The sequence below is a fragment of the Dipteris shenzhenensis genome, chromosome 5, assembly GCF_047967505.1.
Source record: "Dipteris shenzhenensis isolate YYH24624 ecotype China chromosome 5, Dip_SZ_1.0, whole genome shotgun sequence".
In the NCBI taxonomy this organism is placed as follows: domain Eukaryota; kingdom Viridiplantae; phylum Streptophyta; class Polypodiopsida; order Gleicheniales; family Dipteridaceae; genus Dipteris; species Dipteris shenzhenensis.
The window spans coordinates 40,366,297-40,384,870 of NC_141600.1; positions in this window are offsets into that span (position 1 = coordinate 40,366,297).

Sequence of the window (18,574 nt, forward strand, 5' to 3'; positions counted from 1 at the left end):
AAACTTTGTGTCCTCGATTTCCAGCAATGAATAATGCTACTGACTTCCACCTCTGTTAATCCCTCATTATTTGGAACCCATTCACATTTCTTTTGCAAGCATCCCTCATAGAGTTGTTTTATTGTATATCTTCTTGGGAGATTTTTCAATGGCTTTGGTTCATAACATAAAGCTGTAAATGTTATAGGAGTTCCCTTGTCATCCCTTTCTATCTTAGCAACCTTTGCAACCCAAATTGGGCCACCTTGGTCATCCAACTTTGAACCTGGATCAGATGCCCAAACTACAACAAATAGACCCTCTTCAATCTCATTAGATGGTATAAACTTTGGTAAGGGTTTTTCTCTCTTCCTGCCACAATATTTTTGAGGTAAAAGGCATTCCTCTGCTTCCTCCATATCTACTAACATATTTATATCCAAAGGAAAACTTGGTGACCTAGCTTGTTCCGGCCAAAAGGATTCACAGTATTCAATGCCCATTAAGTTTTCTTGTCTTTCTAAAGATTGGATAAGTGCTTCACTTGATTTAATTGTCTCCAAATTCTTAGTTGATTGCTCAGGATATTTCGGCATCATACTTTGAAGATGTTTAATGAAGGCTTTCAAGCCTTTCATTTCATCTATGTCAAGTGATTTGTTTTTTGCAAGAAGAAATCTAGTTTCCTCCAATGGAATTATTCGTTGTAATAAAGCATATGACTCACTCCATAAATGATCTCCATCTACTGAGTAGTGCTTCCATTGCATCACTGGGAATATTGTTATGCATGTGAAACCAAAAGTAGTGTGGATTTGTGTGTCCTATTAGGGCATCATCTCCTGTTTGTAAATGTGGCTCTATGAATGCTCTCCAATCTACCATCCTCTCTAAGATAGCCACTTCTGATTCTTCCTTGCGAGAACCTCCAATTTTTTTCCCAATTCGAAATAGCATATCCTCCATTGTCAAAACATCCATTGCCTTCAACTCACCAAAGATAACACTGAAGATTTGATCTATGTCTTCATGTGTATGGCCGACAAGAAGAAATCCAACTTCCACTTCTTCAAATATTTTCAAACCAACCAGCATAGAGCATAAAGCAAATATATATTTATTCTTGTTCTCTCTCCAACAATTATCAACTTGTATTCGCAATGTGTTAGGTAAACATCCATGAGCATCTCTAACCTTTCTTATTGCTTTCATGATTGATGTAACAACCTAGTTACTATCATGGTCATGCAAACTATCAATCCATACATCACAAAAGATTCGGTATCCATGTACTAATACTCCACACAAGTGTGTTTTTAGTCCACGTTTGCCCTCCAATGCTGGTGGGATACGTCTATATCATGGCAAAGTGGTTGTATTTTGGTCCATGCCATCAATGGTGATGCACATGGACTTATCGACATGTGAAATAGCTTCCTCTCTCCAAGAAGCATACAACTTTCGAGCATCCTGCACATGACGTAAATGGATTGATCACCAGTTAATATATCTTCCTCGCTGTTGCTCACATTTACTATGTTCAATGGCATTTTTTAATTCATCACATGTCTTATATTTTGACATCCTTTGCTTTGATGGTGTCTTGACATGGCAAAAATCTCTACGCCAAATTTTGTACAAGGTTGATCGTGAAATCATGCTCTCGTCTCTTGTAAAGTTTTAGTGACAGTTTCTAGGATGACCTTCTTTGTCATTCCCAAAGGAAGATGTTGTTGGCATTTGACATGTCCATCTAGCATTGTTTGTTGAAGATGAGGCTGTGGCAATGCATGGTCTTCAAGAACTTGCTTTAATGTTGCGGTTGCATTTATAGTGCTTCCATGGCATTTAAGCTTGTAGGTATTTCCATGAATTGTATGAACCACTTTTTCTTTTACCTCTACCCAGATGGTCCAGTATGTGCCATGTGATAGTCCAGTTAACCATTGATATCCTCGATTGCAAATGGGTCTCCCATTAACCATGGGTTTCAATCTAGGTTTACAATGTCTTGTGCTCAAATCTTGATTAGTGCCTTGATGAAGAAAGCATGAAAACTCTTGAAGAAGATAGTTATGTCTATTAGGCATCGTCTTACTCCAAATACCAAGGCATATGGCTGCACAATCATCTTTCCCAACTTTTCTAATGCAAAGTCTCTTGCAACAAACTTGCATAAGCATCCTTTCCATATTCTCCTCGGATAGCATTACATGTCTCTTTGGTTCTGGAATTGATGCTATGATTCTTCGCCTCTTCACACTCACATACTTTCTTTTTGTCAATAGTGTCGCGTTTTCTAGTTGTAAGACCATCAAACCTCAAATCCATTTCCATTGAATCTTCATCTTTATAATCAAATGTTGTGTGGGCTTGAGAATTATTTGATACCTTATAATATCTTGGAAATGGCAATCTGGTAGACATGTTCATTGATGTCAATTTGTTGCCAATGCCTCTTGAATTTTGTGGTTGAACTATTCCTCCTTCGTAACTCAAGATTCTCCCATCTATATTCTCTAGCATGCTAGCAACAATATTATGAACAACATGACAAGTCTCAGATTCTCTGCCCCTTTTGCCTTGTGTTCAAGTGGTAACATCATGATCATTGTCACTAATATCATCAATTCCTATTATTGCATCACTTATCCCATCGATCTTTGCATGTATTTTTCTTTGACAATGTGGTCTCATCTTATTATTCTCAACACAAGACAAGTCTTCTATATCAGTAAGCATGTTTGAGTCACTTGCAACACAAGACAAGTCTTCTATACCAATGAGCCTGTTTGAGTCACTTGCAACACAGGACAAGTCTTCTATACTAGTGAGCCTATTCGAGTCACCTGCAACACATGACAAGTCTTCTATACCAGTGAGCCTATTCGAGTCACTTGCAACACAAGACGGCCTTTTATACCAGTGAGTATATTTGAGTCACTTGCAACACAAGAAACCTTTTCTACATCAACATCTGTTACTATAATGTCCTCAATACCTGTGAGCATGTCACTATGATACTCTTGATTACTACTATAGCCCTTTATCAATTTGGATCCCATTTGTGTTATAGTCTTTTTCTTCTGATAATATTCTGTTGTGTCTTCCATGACATTGAAGGAAACTATCTTGGGCAAACTTGATTTCAAGAAAGCTAACCCCCATTTACAAGTACTATGAACTTGTAGTTGAGATGTAGTATTATGAACATCTAAATGTGAAGTACTATCCATTGCATTTTGAATGACACCTGCACTAGTCAACTTAATTATCTCCACTATACAGAGAAAACTCTGAGCATAGCCCTTAAAGTTTCCAATTGCTAAAACTTCTCCGGAGCAAAATAAAATCTCACTTTTTCCCCCTCAAAATAAGTTTTCTTGATATCTTGAAAGTATGTCTTTGGAACAATTTCGTCTTGGTCCCAGAGTGTTCTGTGTGCTTGCATATCAAATATGTCACATTGTAAGATATCTCCCAATGTTTCAAAGTCTCCGTGTGGATATTTTAAATGTACTTCAAGATTTACAATGTTGGTGATTATCACTACACATCTTCTCTCACCACAACATTGGAAATGACACACATTCATAAGATCAAGACTATGAATTCGTCCAAAAGCCACCACTTCATTCTTCTTATATAACACCACATCCATACCCTCTGTTAGGGTGAATACCTGTTTTATGTACAAAAATATATTAGCAACTCAAAATGAACATAATAAATAATCATTGAGCTTATTATTACTTAATAACTTCTATATCAAAACTAGCAGAGAAGGCATTAAACCTAAACCCTACATCCTAAACTTTAAATAATTAATACCAAAACATCTTAACCACCGTAAATCCTAGACTTTAAACATTTAATTCCTAAACCCTAAACCCTAAATCCTAAACTCCTAAATAATAATCCTAAACCTTAAACCCTAAACTCTAAATCCTAAACCCTAAATCTTAAATCCTAAACCCTAAACCCTAACCCTAAAATACAACCAAAATTTAATGAATTTGTTTAATTTGTGCAACAGGTTGGATATATCCTCCAACCTGTTGCTTGAGCAACAGGTTGGGGGATATATCCAACCTGTTGCACAAATCAAGAATTTTTCTTATTTGTGCAACAATTTGATATACAATACAGTTGGGGAATATATCCAACCTGTTGCACAACTCAAGAATTTTCTTGATTTGTGCAAGGTTGGATATACCCCCAACCTATTGCTCGAGCAAAAGGTTGGGGGGTATATCCAACATGTTGCACAAGTTAAGAATTTTCTTGACTTGTGCTACAGGTTGGATATACCCTCAACCTGTTGCAAATTCTTGACTTGTGCAACAGGTTGGATATACCCCCCAACTTGTTGCTCGAGCAACAGGTTGGGGTCACCCCAACCGAGGCCTGTTGTTGGATATATCCCCCAACCTGTTGCTTGAGCAACCTGACCTGTTGCTTGAGCAACAGGTTGGGGGGTATATCCAATCTATTGCACAAAACAAGAAAATTCTCGATTTGTGTAACAGGTTGGATATACCCCCCAACCTACTGCTTGAGCAACAGGTTGAGGGGGTATATCCAACCTGTTGCACAAATCAAGAAAATTCCTTGACTTTTACAATAGGTTGAGTGCACCATTAACCTATTCCACTTGCAACAATTTGGAGGATATATCAAACCTATTGCACAAATTGAAAAAAATCATTAAATTTTTAGGTTTTAGGGTTTAGGGTTTAGTATATAAGATCATGAGCTTAGATTCTAGAATCTAGGGTTTAGAATTAAAAATTAGGTTTTAGAATTTAAGTTATAGGGGTTAGGGTTTAAGGTTTAGGGTTTAGGGATTATAACTGTTATATAAGTTTAAGAGCTTAGATTGTATAACCTAAGATTTAGGAAACTTTAGGATTTAAGATTTAGGGTGTAAGATTTAAGGTATATAGACTATATAAAATATGCATTTCAAAGTATTTAGTTTAGATATATATAGACTATATGTTATATGCTTTCCAAAGTGTTTTGTTTATAGGTATGATCCTTGCAAAGGATTTACTTTAAGTAAGTATAAGTCTACCTAGTCAAAGTATCCTACTGATTAGGGACAAGCACATAGGCTAAAAGCACACCGATTCATATTTTCTTACATTCTTGCTGCATGGTGTATCAGAAGGTATGATCCTTTGCAAAGGCTTTACTTTAAGTAATTATAAGTCTACCTAGTCAAAGTATCCTACTAATTAGGGACAAGTACATAGGCTAAAAGCACACCGATTCATATTTTCTTACATTCATGTTGCATGGTGTATCAGAAGAAATGAAAAAGTATGTGATAAGAAATATTTAGAAGAAATATGTATTCCATATCATGGATACCATGGATATATGGTGGTTGCTAAAGTAAAAAAATGATATGGATGCAATGATACTATAGTTTTATGCAAAGCCTTAAAGAAAGTTTGAGGCTTTTGCAAAGTATTACACATAGTAACAAAGATAAGTAAGTATACTAAACCTCTTCTAGATTCTATGGTTTTAAATACCTACCTTACAAATACATTATCTAATTTTTCATTCTTCAACTAACTAACAAGTATTATACACATGGAAGAAAAGCATACATGCTAAAAGTAAGTGGGTAAAATTTAGTATTTTCTTATTTTTTAAATTAATTCAATTCTTTAATTGACTACTTTTTAAAATTGAAAGGTTATTAGTATATAATCTACATAATTTTAAATTTTATTAATGTATAATATTAATAATTTATATATTTATTTAAATTTATATAATAATTAATTTATATTTATATTAGTTTTTAAGTTAATAATGTATAGAATAGCAATATATTCACTAATTCTTCATCGTTTTAAGAATAAGTATTATATAAAGCACATATGCTAGAAGACCTCCCTTTTAAGTTATATTTTTTTAATTAATGTATTTATATATTTCTTTATATAATATTTATATTAATTTATAGATTAATAATATATATTTTTAGCAAAATTATATTTTAACATTAGTTAATAAAAATTTATTATATTATGGAGTAAAAATATTATAAATGGATTTCTTATATCAATAAAGTGCCATGAGAAGAGTTTTTTGGAAAGATTTATGATTAAATTTTGTTTTGAAGTGGTTGCGTATGCAATAGGTAGGGAGGTTTGAGTGGTTTTGAGGTTGAGAGAGAAATTTGTAATAAAGTGTCGTGAGAAGAGTTTTTTGGAGAGATTTATGATTAAATTTTGTTTTGAAGTTGTTGCATACGCAATAGGTAGGGAGGTTTGAGTGGTTTTGAGGTTGAGAGAGAAATTTGTAATAGATTGTTTTTTATTTTGGAGGAGTTTTTTGGAGAGATTTATGATTCAATTTTGTTTTGAAGTTGTTGCGTACACAATAGATAGGGAGGTTTGAGTGGTTTTGAGGTTGAGAGAGAAATTTGTAATAGATTGTTTTTTTTTGTTGAGGAGTTTTTTGGAGAGATTTATGATTAAATTTTGTTTTGAAGTTGTTGCGTACACAATAGGTAGGGTTTGAGTGGTTTTGAGGTTGAGAGACAAATTTGTAATAGATTTTTTTTTTTTTTTGAGGAGTTTTTTGGAGAGATTTATGATTAAATTATTAGATATCAATGCTCCACTCTCATGTAACTATGTGGAAACCAGCTAACTCTATTTGTAAGCCCCCCATATGAGGAGAAGGCATTTGAGTAGCTCGGTTATCCAGTAGGTCCTAGTTTGGACACCAGATGGGGGCCATGTGTGGCCTGATGGCTGGATGGCTTCAGATAGAGTTGGCACACCACCAACTAGGCTATATGCAAGTGCGGGAAGGCATCCCTTAACTGACCACACTGAGGGTAGATGGAACATTTCTCGGGGTAGCCCACTCTCGGGTTACAGGGCCCGTTTGGAGCCTCAGATGATCTCGTATGGCTATGTTTTGCACATCGGTTCTATCGTATGGTCGGTGGCCTATTTTGGGACCGACCCCCAGTCAACCGTTTTGGGCGGACTGGGTCGGCCACCCAATTGAGCCTAACCGACTATGACTGGTGGCTATATAAGAGCAAGCCCATGAAGCCCATTTCATCACTGGCTATAGCAACCCTTATTCCTTAGCATTCAGCCTCCGTCTTCTACTGTTTCCAGCATGCCATTGAAGCTTCTTTCACAGGAGTGCACGACTGGGAGGCAGCACCATCTATTGTATCAGTTCTACAGTAATCAAATTTTTGATTCTCCATACTATCTTATTTTCTCTCTTGCGTACGAGATCCTGTTATCTGTTGAGCATAGACATTGTATTATTTTCTTACATGGTATCAGAGCCTGGGCTCTAGCAAGAAAATTTGGTAGTGTGTTTCTGTTTGCGAGCAGATTGTGAGAGATGGCCTAGCTTGCAAGACTACGAATCCCATCGTTCGGCGAAAGCAGAAAGTTGGACGGCTCCAACTATCCTCTTTGGAAGTTCAAGATGAAGACCATCCTAAGGGCATATGAGCTTTGGGACACTGCTATTGTGATGGACGTGAGGTCGGCGGATCCAACCAATGCAGGACAACAGATAGTACCAACTGTGGATGAGATTCTCGCGTGGACAAGAAGAAATGCAGATGCACTATGTTCTATTGTCTGCAGTGTTAGTGATTCCATCATGGCGTTAATTCAACATGTCACCACAGCCGAGGAGGCATGGACGGTCTTGAAAAATCAGTACGAGACCACGAATCAGACGTAGATTTAGAATCTGGAGACTCAACTCGTGAACAAGAAGTTGTCTGAGTCTGAAGCGGCAGAGAAGTTCATCACCAAGGTAAAGAATCTGCGCGATCAGATGACTGCGATTGGCATCACCATCACCAACGAGAATCTAGCACGAACGTGCATACGGATTCTCCCACCAAAGTACAACGGTCTTGTTACGGTGCTGAACACACAGAACAAAAATCCGCCCCTCAACTTTGAGGATTTCAGTGCGACGCTTCTGGAGGAGGAGATGCGACTGGAGAAGATTCGGCCTTCTGGACCGGATCAAAGAAAGGTAAGGGTAAGGACTTTGGTAACCCATCTTCTTCTGATGATAAAAAGAGAAAGAAGAAGATCAAGTGCTTCTATTACAACAAGGCAAGGCACAAGCAGAATGAGTGCCACAAGAAGATTGCAGATGAGAAGAATGGAGTGAAGAAAGAGTCAGCAACAGCATGCACGCAGTACCTATAGAGCTACTCATAGCAATTGAGGAGATTTGCATGGAGGTAGTTCATGTACCTACGAATGAACCTTGGATCATTGACAGTGGTGCGTCGTGCCACATGACCCGTCGAAAGGATTGGTATACCTCTCTACAACTGGTAGGGAATGACATCATAGTAGCAGTCGGCAATGATGCAAAATGTCCAGCAAAAGGAAAAGGTACAATTGCTCTCAAGTCAGATGGAGTTGTAAAACAGTTGTCCAATGTTCTTTATGTGCCAGATATCAAGAGGAATTTGTTGTCTGTTTTTGCGATCATGGCTCAGGACCTCAAAGTTCAATTCGATAAGAATGGTGCACAGATCCTGGATCTTCAAGGAAAGGTCATTGGTAAAGGTACACGGTGCAACAACATTTACGAATTCTCAGCTTTTAGTGCTCAAGCAGATGTGAAGTACACTAAGCTGTGGCATGAGAAGTTTGGTCATCTAAACCTTAGTTCTTTGAAGGAGATGCATAAAAGTGGAATGATTGCAGACTTACCAAAAATTTTAGATCTGCTCGATGTATGTGAAGCTTGCATGATGGGCAAGCAGCATCGGCAGCCCTTTCCTAAAGAGGCCAGCAGGGCAAAGGCTCCTCTAGAGCTCATTCACACGGACCTCTGCGGAAAGATGGAGATGGAAGCTTTGGGTGGTTTCTTCTACTTCATGACACTGATCGATGACTATAGTAGAAGGATGTGGATATACTTCCTGAAGATGAAAGACGAGGCTTTCAGTAGGTTCAAGGAATGGCATGTAATGGTCGAGAAAGAATCGGGGAGGAAGGTGAATAAGCTGAGATCAGACAGAGGTGGAGAGTTCACATCGACTAAATTTGAAAGTTACTGCAAAAGTCACGGAATCAAGAGACAGAAACCCCTGCCACATACATCATAGCAAAATGGAGTAGCAGAATGCAAGATGCACGTCATCTGTAAAATGGGCCAGAGTATGATGAAAGGGAAAGATTTGCCAAAGACTTTTTGGGCTAAAGCATGTAACACTGCAGTTTACATCCTCAGTCGTAGCTACACGAAGGCTGTGAACGGGATGACTCCAGTGAAGCCTTTTCTGGTAAGAAACCTTCAGCTGCACATGTTAGAGTTTTTGGATGTGACTGTTTTGTGCATGTCCCTAATGCTACCAGGACCAAATGGGAACCGAAGATCTGGAAGTGTATTTTCTTGGGCTATAGTGAAGAGGCAAAGGGTTACCATCTCTATAACCTTGTTACCAAGAAGGTAATTGTAAGTCACGATGTGGTCTTCTCAGAACAGCCGCATCAATTGGAGGAGGATGCTTCCTTCCCAGACAACCAGGACTAGGATATCCATCCAGTACCACCACCAACAGCAGACCGAACTCCCCCAAGGTGCTTGGGAGGATTCAAGACAAAGAAGATGAAGAAAAGCCTACAGAACCACAACGGCAACGGCCATTCCCGAAGTGGGTAAAGCAGCTTTTGGACGACAGAGAACCTCCAGCCATTGGGGAGGAACCATCCGAACACCGCCGGTCCAAGAGATTAGAGGAGCAAAGAAGGGTGCAAGAACACTTGGTCAACTATGATTTGATGACAGAAGTGATCCGTGCTGATGAACCCAAGTGTCTTGAAGAGGCACCAGGTGATGATAGGTGGATGGAGGCTATGCAGTCAGAGTATAGCTCCATAATGAAGAAGAACACTTGGGACCTTATAGATCGACCACCAAAACGCAAGGTAATCGGAACCAAGTGGGTGTACAAGACCAAGTACAAGTCCGACGGCACATTGGATAAGTACAAGGCTCGGCTCGTGGCAAAAGGATTTGCACAATTACATGGTTTTGATTATCAAGATACTTTTGCTCCCACAGCTTGACTAACCACAATTCGCAGTGTTTTGGCTTTAGCTACCAAGGAAAGTTGGCCCGTGTTTTAGATGGATGTGAAATCCACCTTTCTGAATGGAGATCTCAAGGAGGAGGTATACGTGGAACAACCACTAGGTTGTGAGATCCCCGATTTAGAAGGTAAAGTCTACAAACTGAAGAAGGCACTTTACGGGCTGAAACAGGCCCCATGAGCATGGTACCAGCGAATTGATTCCTACTTTCTGCAAAACGGGTTCAGGAGGAGCCCATCTAATGCAAATTTGTATATCTTCAAAGAAGGAGGCAGGTGTATGATCATGGTCCTTTATGTGGACGACCTTGTCATAACAGGGAACCATGAAGAGAAGATCTCGCAGACGAAAGCATTTGATAAGAAGAGAGTTTGAAATGACAGACCTCGGACTGATGCATTTCTGTTTTGGGGATTGAAGTTTGGCAGGAGCCGAAATAGATCTTCATTTCACAGCTGAAGTATGCTAGAGAGATACTGAAGGCATTTGGCATGACTGAGTGCAAGACAGTTGGTACCCCTATGGAGGTTGATGTGAAGCTCTCAAGCGAGGATTCATCACCACTAGTGGACGAATCACAGTGTACAGAAGACTTATGGGCAGCTCGATTTACCTGTGCAACACATAGCTGGACATCAGCTTTGTGACTGGTGTACTTAGCAGGTTTTCCAATAAGCCTCGGGGGTGTGATAGACTTACATCCTCCAAAGGATGAGGGGTACATTTGGGGATTTTCACAATTCAGCGTGGCCATAATGCTTATTGATCGAGCTTCGTTGTTCACAAATCAAAGAAAGCTAGATAAGACATTTGCACGCAAATTGTATGAAGATACGAGGAAAACAAGAACTCCGGCTACCACTAATATCACTCTTCGTCCTATGGCGTTTAAGAGACTTCAAGAAGATGATCCTACATCGCTTAATGTCACATTTCAAAATCGCGTGGACTTTCTTGATGCTTTTGAGAACTTTAGAAGGAGTGAATTTGTTCGTGGAGAGGCTTTGTACCAAAGCCGATATGGGACTGACATCGAGAAGAGATACATGCTGGCAAAAAAAAGATTCTTGGAAAGATGCAAGTTTGAGCCCATTGATGGGCAACACTTTTGTGAAGCTTGCAGGATCGCCCTTGATGAGGAAAGACAAGGAAACTTGCCACAGATTGAGTGGATGGAAAAGTTTCAACGGGTCATTTGTCATATATGCATATTTAACGATCTTGATAAAGGCAAGGGAGTTATGGATGGTAGAAAGCCACAAACAGTGAAGGGTAGGAGACCTACATCTGAGTACATGGCAAAGAGGACTCGGTTCTATAGATGCTTGAAAGGTGTTATAAGCAATACTCAAGGCATACCAAGTAATAAGGTTGAGGCAAAGGATTTGAACACCGCTGTTGAAAGATACAAGGATGTTACTTGCATTGTCTTCCGCAAGGACTCAGTGTTTCAGAGCATGGTGGATGTTTGCCAAGCATATGAAACAGGGAAGATATCCTTTGAGGCACCAGAGCACATTGCAACTCAGAGGAAAGAAATAAAGAAACCGATGTCTATTGTTTGGTGGAGAGCATTAAGGTTTGTTCCAGATGCAATAACAGAAGAAGTATGCAAGAAGATCCTAATTGGTGACTGCTTCTTTGGAAAGAAGAGCAAGCATAGCAACTTGGATGAAGTGGTCACCCGAATGATTCAAAGTGAGGCTGCTCTCTCGGCACTATTATTTTTATTGAAATCTGATGATGAGTTAGCTGGCAAGTCAATTGATGTGGATAAGAAGAAAGCACTTAGCCTACATCAACTCCTTGATAAGACATGGGCTAGAAAGTGGTTGGCTTCAATGGATGCAGATGCCACACCAACAAAGGATCTAAGAGCTAAAATGCTAAAGGTTCTTGAGACAGAATATATGGACATCAAGAAAAAGGCCTTGCAGTCCACTGCCCAAGGTAGGGCAATTGGTGGTTTAGATGATGGTTCTCCATTCAGCTTCTCCTATGATATCCTGCTATTAGAGAGTGATACAAAATTTGCACACATCAATGGCATTGATACTTTGCATTTCATAACAATGAGCGGTCATGCTTGGGAGAAGCCATGCGTATTTTTCATAGATGAATTGCAAGACCTTGCAGTGTCATGGATAGTTGAACTTGTGCGGTTTATCGTAGAAGGTCCTATGGCAGATAAGAAAAGATCAACGTTGGTCCTGTTCGTGATAGAATCACAAAGGGATGCCTTGTATGCGAGTTTAACATCTGCATTTGGGTATTTACTTTCAAAAGTATACCATGGTATAGTCCTACGCAATCATATGACTGTCTTGGAAGGCACTACCATTCAAGTCTTGCAGCCTTTCTTGATGTGCTTCTTATCCAAGGGTGGTGGCAATCTAATCAAAATTCCTTTAAGGACTCTCGAGCTTCATTACTTTGAGGACAATAAGGTTGAGCTTGATGCAGCAATGGTGGATTATAGAAAGCCGATGGATCTTGATGTGCTACTAGAGATGACAAAGAATTTACTGAATGATGGGTGGGAAGTAGCATTGTATCAAATGGGTTTTGCTGCTGAGAAATTGCTACGCCAAGGTAGAAATGTAAATGTCATTGATACCCCCCATCAAATTGAGTTCTTTGGCACATATTATAGTTGCACTACCTTCTTTGAAGAGGAAAATGTCAAAGAAGAGGGTAGTGAGAAAAATGTCGAAGACGAGGGTAGTGAGTCTGAGGGTGATGATTCTAGCTCAAGTGATGATGAGGATGAAAGCTCTGCATCCGATGACTTACGCCAAGAAGAAATCCGCACAAAGAATAAGGGTGATCAGTTGTCAACTAGAGTCAAGGAGGTTCCACTCATCATACAGGAAGGCTCGCGGTAGCAAGAAGTAGTAGTACATCATGTCACAGGAAAAGGTAAGGCTAAAGAGGTGGAAGCACTTCCCTTGAAATTAAAAGTGAGGAAGGCACCCTTGATCTTGGGTGAAGGACATGCAAGTGGATCAAGCAAGGAATCCTTACTCAAAGAAGGTATGGACGAGGCAAAGCATGACCAGGAGGAGTTACCAGGAGGCATAGATGGTTCTTCAACCATGATCTTACAGACTCCAGAGCAGCCTATTAGTCAGGAACCTAGTAGCTAGCAGGTCCCTACTCACCAAGAACTTGGTCATGAGACTCTAGAGCAGCCTACTAGTCAGGTGGTTGGAACTAAAGAGCAAACTACTGAGGACCTTGTTACTGAGACTCCAGTCTTAGAGCAACCTATTAGTCAGGACCCTGGTAGTCAAGGGCCTAGCATTGAGGACATTGTTACTGAGTAGCATGATGGCTGACGGCTTTGTAATCACAAGTTTTGAACTTCTATGTAAAGCGAATATCTAATAAAAAGTTTACTACTTTTTTGATTTCTTTACTCTCATTATTGTGTATAAAGATTGTTTATGAGGTCCATTTTATACTTAATGGTGTATTTTAAACTTTATGTCAAATGTATTTTTATAGTTAAGGGTGTTTTAGCTCTTTACCGAGTGGTTTGGTAAAGATGTCTGCAACATTCTCTTTGCTATCACAATGCTACAGTGTGATGTCACTAAGTAACACTCTTTCTCTGATGAAGTGCTCTCTGACATCAATGTGCTTTATACTGGATTCTTGGCCAATGCTTGAGATTATCACAGTATATTGTTGTTGGCTTTGACTCATCAAAGTAATCTGTTTCTGACAATAGTCATCTAAGCCATATAGCCTCACATGCACCTGTAGTGAGTGCTCTATATTCTGCTTCAGTTGAAGACAAAGACATAGTTGGCATGTCGAACTCTGCAGATAAGTCTTGTTTCAAACTTTTGATGAAGCTATCCTTGCTTCCTATCAAAATCAAATTATCTACGTACAAAAGTGCAATAGTAATGTCTTCCCCTTAAACTTTGTAGTAGAGAGTATGATTTGCATTGGATTTCATGTATCCTAGATCAGCAAAATACTTATCAATTCTATTGTACCAACTTCTGGGTGCTTGCTTTAAGCCGTAGAGACTTTTCTTGAGATGGCAAACCTTATTCTCCTTTCCTGGTTCAACATAACCTACTGGTTGTTGCATGTAGACTTCCTCGTCTAGATAACCATTTAGAAATGCATTCTTGACATCGCACTGATACACATTCCATTTGCTGAGTGTCGCTAGTGATATAAAGAACTGTATGGAATCCATTTTTGCTACTGGAGCATAAGTCTCATCATAATCCTGCCCATATTGCTGTGCAAATCCTTTTGCAACTAGCCTGGCTTTGTATCTATGAATAGTTCCATCTGGATTGTACTTCACTTTGTATACCCATTTGTTTGCTATGGCCTTCTTTCCTGGTGGAAGGTCGCATAATTCCCAAGTATTATTCTTATACAAAGCATCCATTTCTTCATTCATAGCAGTTTGTCATTCTAGCTTGTCTACTATGTCTTTGAAGTACACTGGCTCTTCTGTAGCCATGATGGTAGTCATAAGAGCATAATTGGTGGTTTCAACCTGAATTGCTTTGCCTTTTTGAGCATATGTCAATTTGGCTAGAGGTCTTCTTTCTCTAGTAGACCTTCTGAGCTGTTGTAGCTCTACCTGGGGTGTTGCTGGCAATTCTTGCTCTTCTTCATCAACCTATTCTGTAGATGACAGTGAAGTCAATGCTTCTATCTCCTGTGTAGGTGAGCTTTTCCATTCTGATTCCTTATCAAAGATTGCATCTCTGGAGATAATGACTTTGCGGTTGACGGGATCATACAATTTGTATGCTTTGCTTTCTTCACTGTAGCCAACCATGATGCATTTGCGTGACTTCGCATCTGATTTCCTGTGATGATCATCATGTATGTGGGCATATGATATGCAACCAAATATGCAGAGATGCCCAATGTGTGGCTTGTGTCTAGTGAATGCTTCATAAGGAGTCATACCTTGTATCGGTTCGGTAGGAAGCGGATTAAGCAAATAGTTTGCAGTGGCCATTGCTTCTGCCCAATACTGATTTGGAAGATGCTTTTCACTAAGCATTGCTCTAGCACTGTCTGCTAAAGTCCCATTCTTCCTTTCAGCTCTTGCATTCTGCTCAAGAGTATCTGCACATGTGAATTGTCTTTGAATGCCATGATTTCTGCAAAAGTTCATGAATGCTGAAGACATGTATTCATCTCCTCTATCTGATCTCATGACTTTGATCTTTCTGCCTATCTGGTTTTCTACCATGGCTTTGAATTCTTGAAATCTTGAAAACACTTCAGATTTTTCTTTCAGAAAGTAGACCCAAAAATATCTACTGTAGTCATCGATAAAAGTCAAGTAGTAAAGTGAACCATTGATGCTGCAGGTCTGGGCATAACCCCATACATCTGTATGTATCAAATCAAGAATACCTCATATATATATATATATATAATTCTTACATTACTCTATATTGCAAAAATACTAGTATAAATTTTTATATTTAAGAATCCTCATTTAAAAGTTTAACTTTTCCTTAACTTATTAATAACTTAAATAAACAAAAATCATTTAAATCCATGGATAAACTAGTTAGCATATTCTCTATGCTAGTCAACTTCTAGAGTATATGTTATTCTATGCTTGTTAGCATAGAATCGCCCTAGTTCAACACCATCAAAGACCGCACGAGAGGTACTTCTGACAAAGTTGGTTCGCTTTTGTTTGCCGAAGTAGCATGCTTTGCAAACTTTTCCAAGAAACTATAGCTTCGGAATCCCAATTGCCATATTTTGATTTCTGAGATCTAACAAGTACTTGAAATTGACATGACCATATCTCTTGTGCCATTTTGCAGATAGTGGCATCTATTGCGGTTGAGCTAACATGGCATGCTTATCTGGTACTGTAGCTAGCATTCTGTATAAGTGTCCTTCCTTGACACCTTTTTCTACTAGCTGACATCTTTTGGATTTGTCTCTGATAGTGCATTCATCACCATCAAAGATGACTTTGTAATTGTATTCCATCATTTGACCTACTGACAAGAGGTTCTTGCTGAGCTTTGGAACATAGAGCACATCTTTCGCCAATCCTTTCGTACCAATGAAATTCATAGGGATAACACCTGTCCCTTGAACCGGATTCGGTGTATTGTCTGATGTGTAGATGACATTTTTCTATCCTTCTAATGGCTTCATTTCTGTGAACCATTCCTGATGATTTGTCATGTGAGATGATGCACCGCTGTCAATATACCAAAGATCATGTTCCACTTGGTCGACTTGATAGCTGAAATTCTCTTTGGGATTGAAATCAGTGTCTCGGTACACTGTCTCGGTACACTGTATTAGCCTGATGCATTTCCTCGCTTGCAAGAAGCATATTCCCATGTTCATTTGCAAAATGACTGTGACTAGAATGTCCGCCACGATGATTTCCTCTGCCTCAAAAATTCCCTCGATTACTACTCGATTGACCGCCTTGTTCGTACTGCTTCTTGTGGCAATCTCTTTCATAGTGTCCAAACTTGTGACAGTAGTTGCACTAGATGTTTGACACGTTGGTGGATGCATTCCCTTGTCCTTGAAATCTTCCTCAATTGGAATGATTTCCTCTTTGTTGATTCTAATGTTGCTGAGGATGATGTTGATGATGATTCTGATTTTGCTGATGATGTTGTTGCTAATGATGACCACTTTTCTGATATGATCTACATCTGCCTTTGCCTCTACCTCTGCTTTTATTTGAAGTTGTGAATGCTTGATCATTAGAATGACCTTTACGTGCTTGAATTGCCTGAGTCCTGAGTTCTTCACCAAGTAGGATTGACTGAAGTTCTTCCATTGTCGGAATTTGTTGTTGGATGGCAAAACTCTGGACTAGATTCTCGTATCCCTCTCCTAGTCCATTCAGAATGACTTGAACCATTTCTGCGAGGTTCAAGTCTCTCCTACTGCTGCAAGTTGATTGTTGTAGTCTTTTATGTGGAGTACATAAGCATGACCGGTTTCACTACTGTTGCAAAAACTCTAGTTGATCTGGTTTCTCAGGGTGAGAATCCTAGATGTATTCTTGGACTCGTAAAGAGCTACAAACATATCCCATGCTTCTTTCAATGTCTTGACTGTGTTGAGCTGTCCTAGCATGACATCTTGCACATTCTACTTGACCAAATGATAGGCATACTTGTCTTTCTTATCCCATTCTGCTTGAGCTCAGGCAATGGAAGGATCTGCTACTGGTGCGAAAACTGTTTGTGTAGCTGTAGATGCCATTGTAGATCCCGTTTCTAGTGCTGTGACAACAGATGGAGTAGAGCTAGTTGTGGATGGATTGGCCAATGGTCTAGGTGTAGACCCATTGACATACTCCCATTTGTCCTGAGGTATAAGAATGGTCTCCATTCAGTATTTCCATGTATCATAATTAGAGTTGTCTAACTTAGCAGATGCCTTCAGATTGAGGTTGCTAGTCATAGACATGGTGCAAGAAATGTACGCAAAAGTGTCGTGAAAATCTCTGTATGAATCAACTACAAATACACTGGCTGTGGCAAGTGAAATCTCTGAACTGCAGTGAAGATAGAACTGCAATATATAAAATCTGATCTGTATTTACAAGGCTTGTGGCAATGATGCTGGGAATAGCCAAGAGGCTTTACAAGGCTGAAATGATGTGCACAATGCCGTGAGATAGCCGAATAGGATTTACAATGGTGGCATGTGTGTGTGAAATCAAATGCTATCTACCCACTAAAAGAAGTCTGCTCACTGAACTAATGAACATAGGGTTTCAGGTAATGTAATGATGTGAAACCGTATGTGAGCATATGGACTGACTCCAAGTAGGTAATAGTCGAGAATTTTAGGCATGGCTTAGATTGGCAACTTGGGAAAATTCAAAGCGTCCCCTCTATGGCGATCTAGTCTACTCTGATCTAGATCTATACCAACCATCGATCGATGAAAGAATATCAAATAATTCCTTTTCTTTTATTCTTTTTAAGTGCTGGGTCAGATGCGTTGATGTAGAGGCAAATGTGCATGAAGGAAGTGGTTTTGTCGGCAAGGCTTAAATGTGAGTGTAGGGAGTGCTAGAATGGCATGGATGAGCTTAATATTGGAACCATTAAATTTACTACAATTAGGAAATTATAGGTATTAAAGTCCCTTTTAGGAATCACATGTGCATCAAGTAAGAAACTTGGAAGACTGACATCAATTCACACAAGAAAATTCAACAATTCATGTCATTTTACTCATCAAGATGATTGAGAAAAAAGGAGTATATTTCACACTGGTAGAAAATGATATGTTCAAAACCAATGCAATTCATTTAGATGGAGTAATCAAGGCTGAGTCCTTGCAATGGTTAACCATCATGAAGTCATTGTTAATATACACACTTACTCCCAAGCTAAACCCAAGGTATTTGTTTGGTGGTGCTTTCCCTATCAATTCACAAATACTCATGACATGAGTAGGAGAGG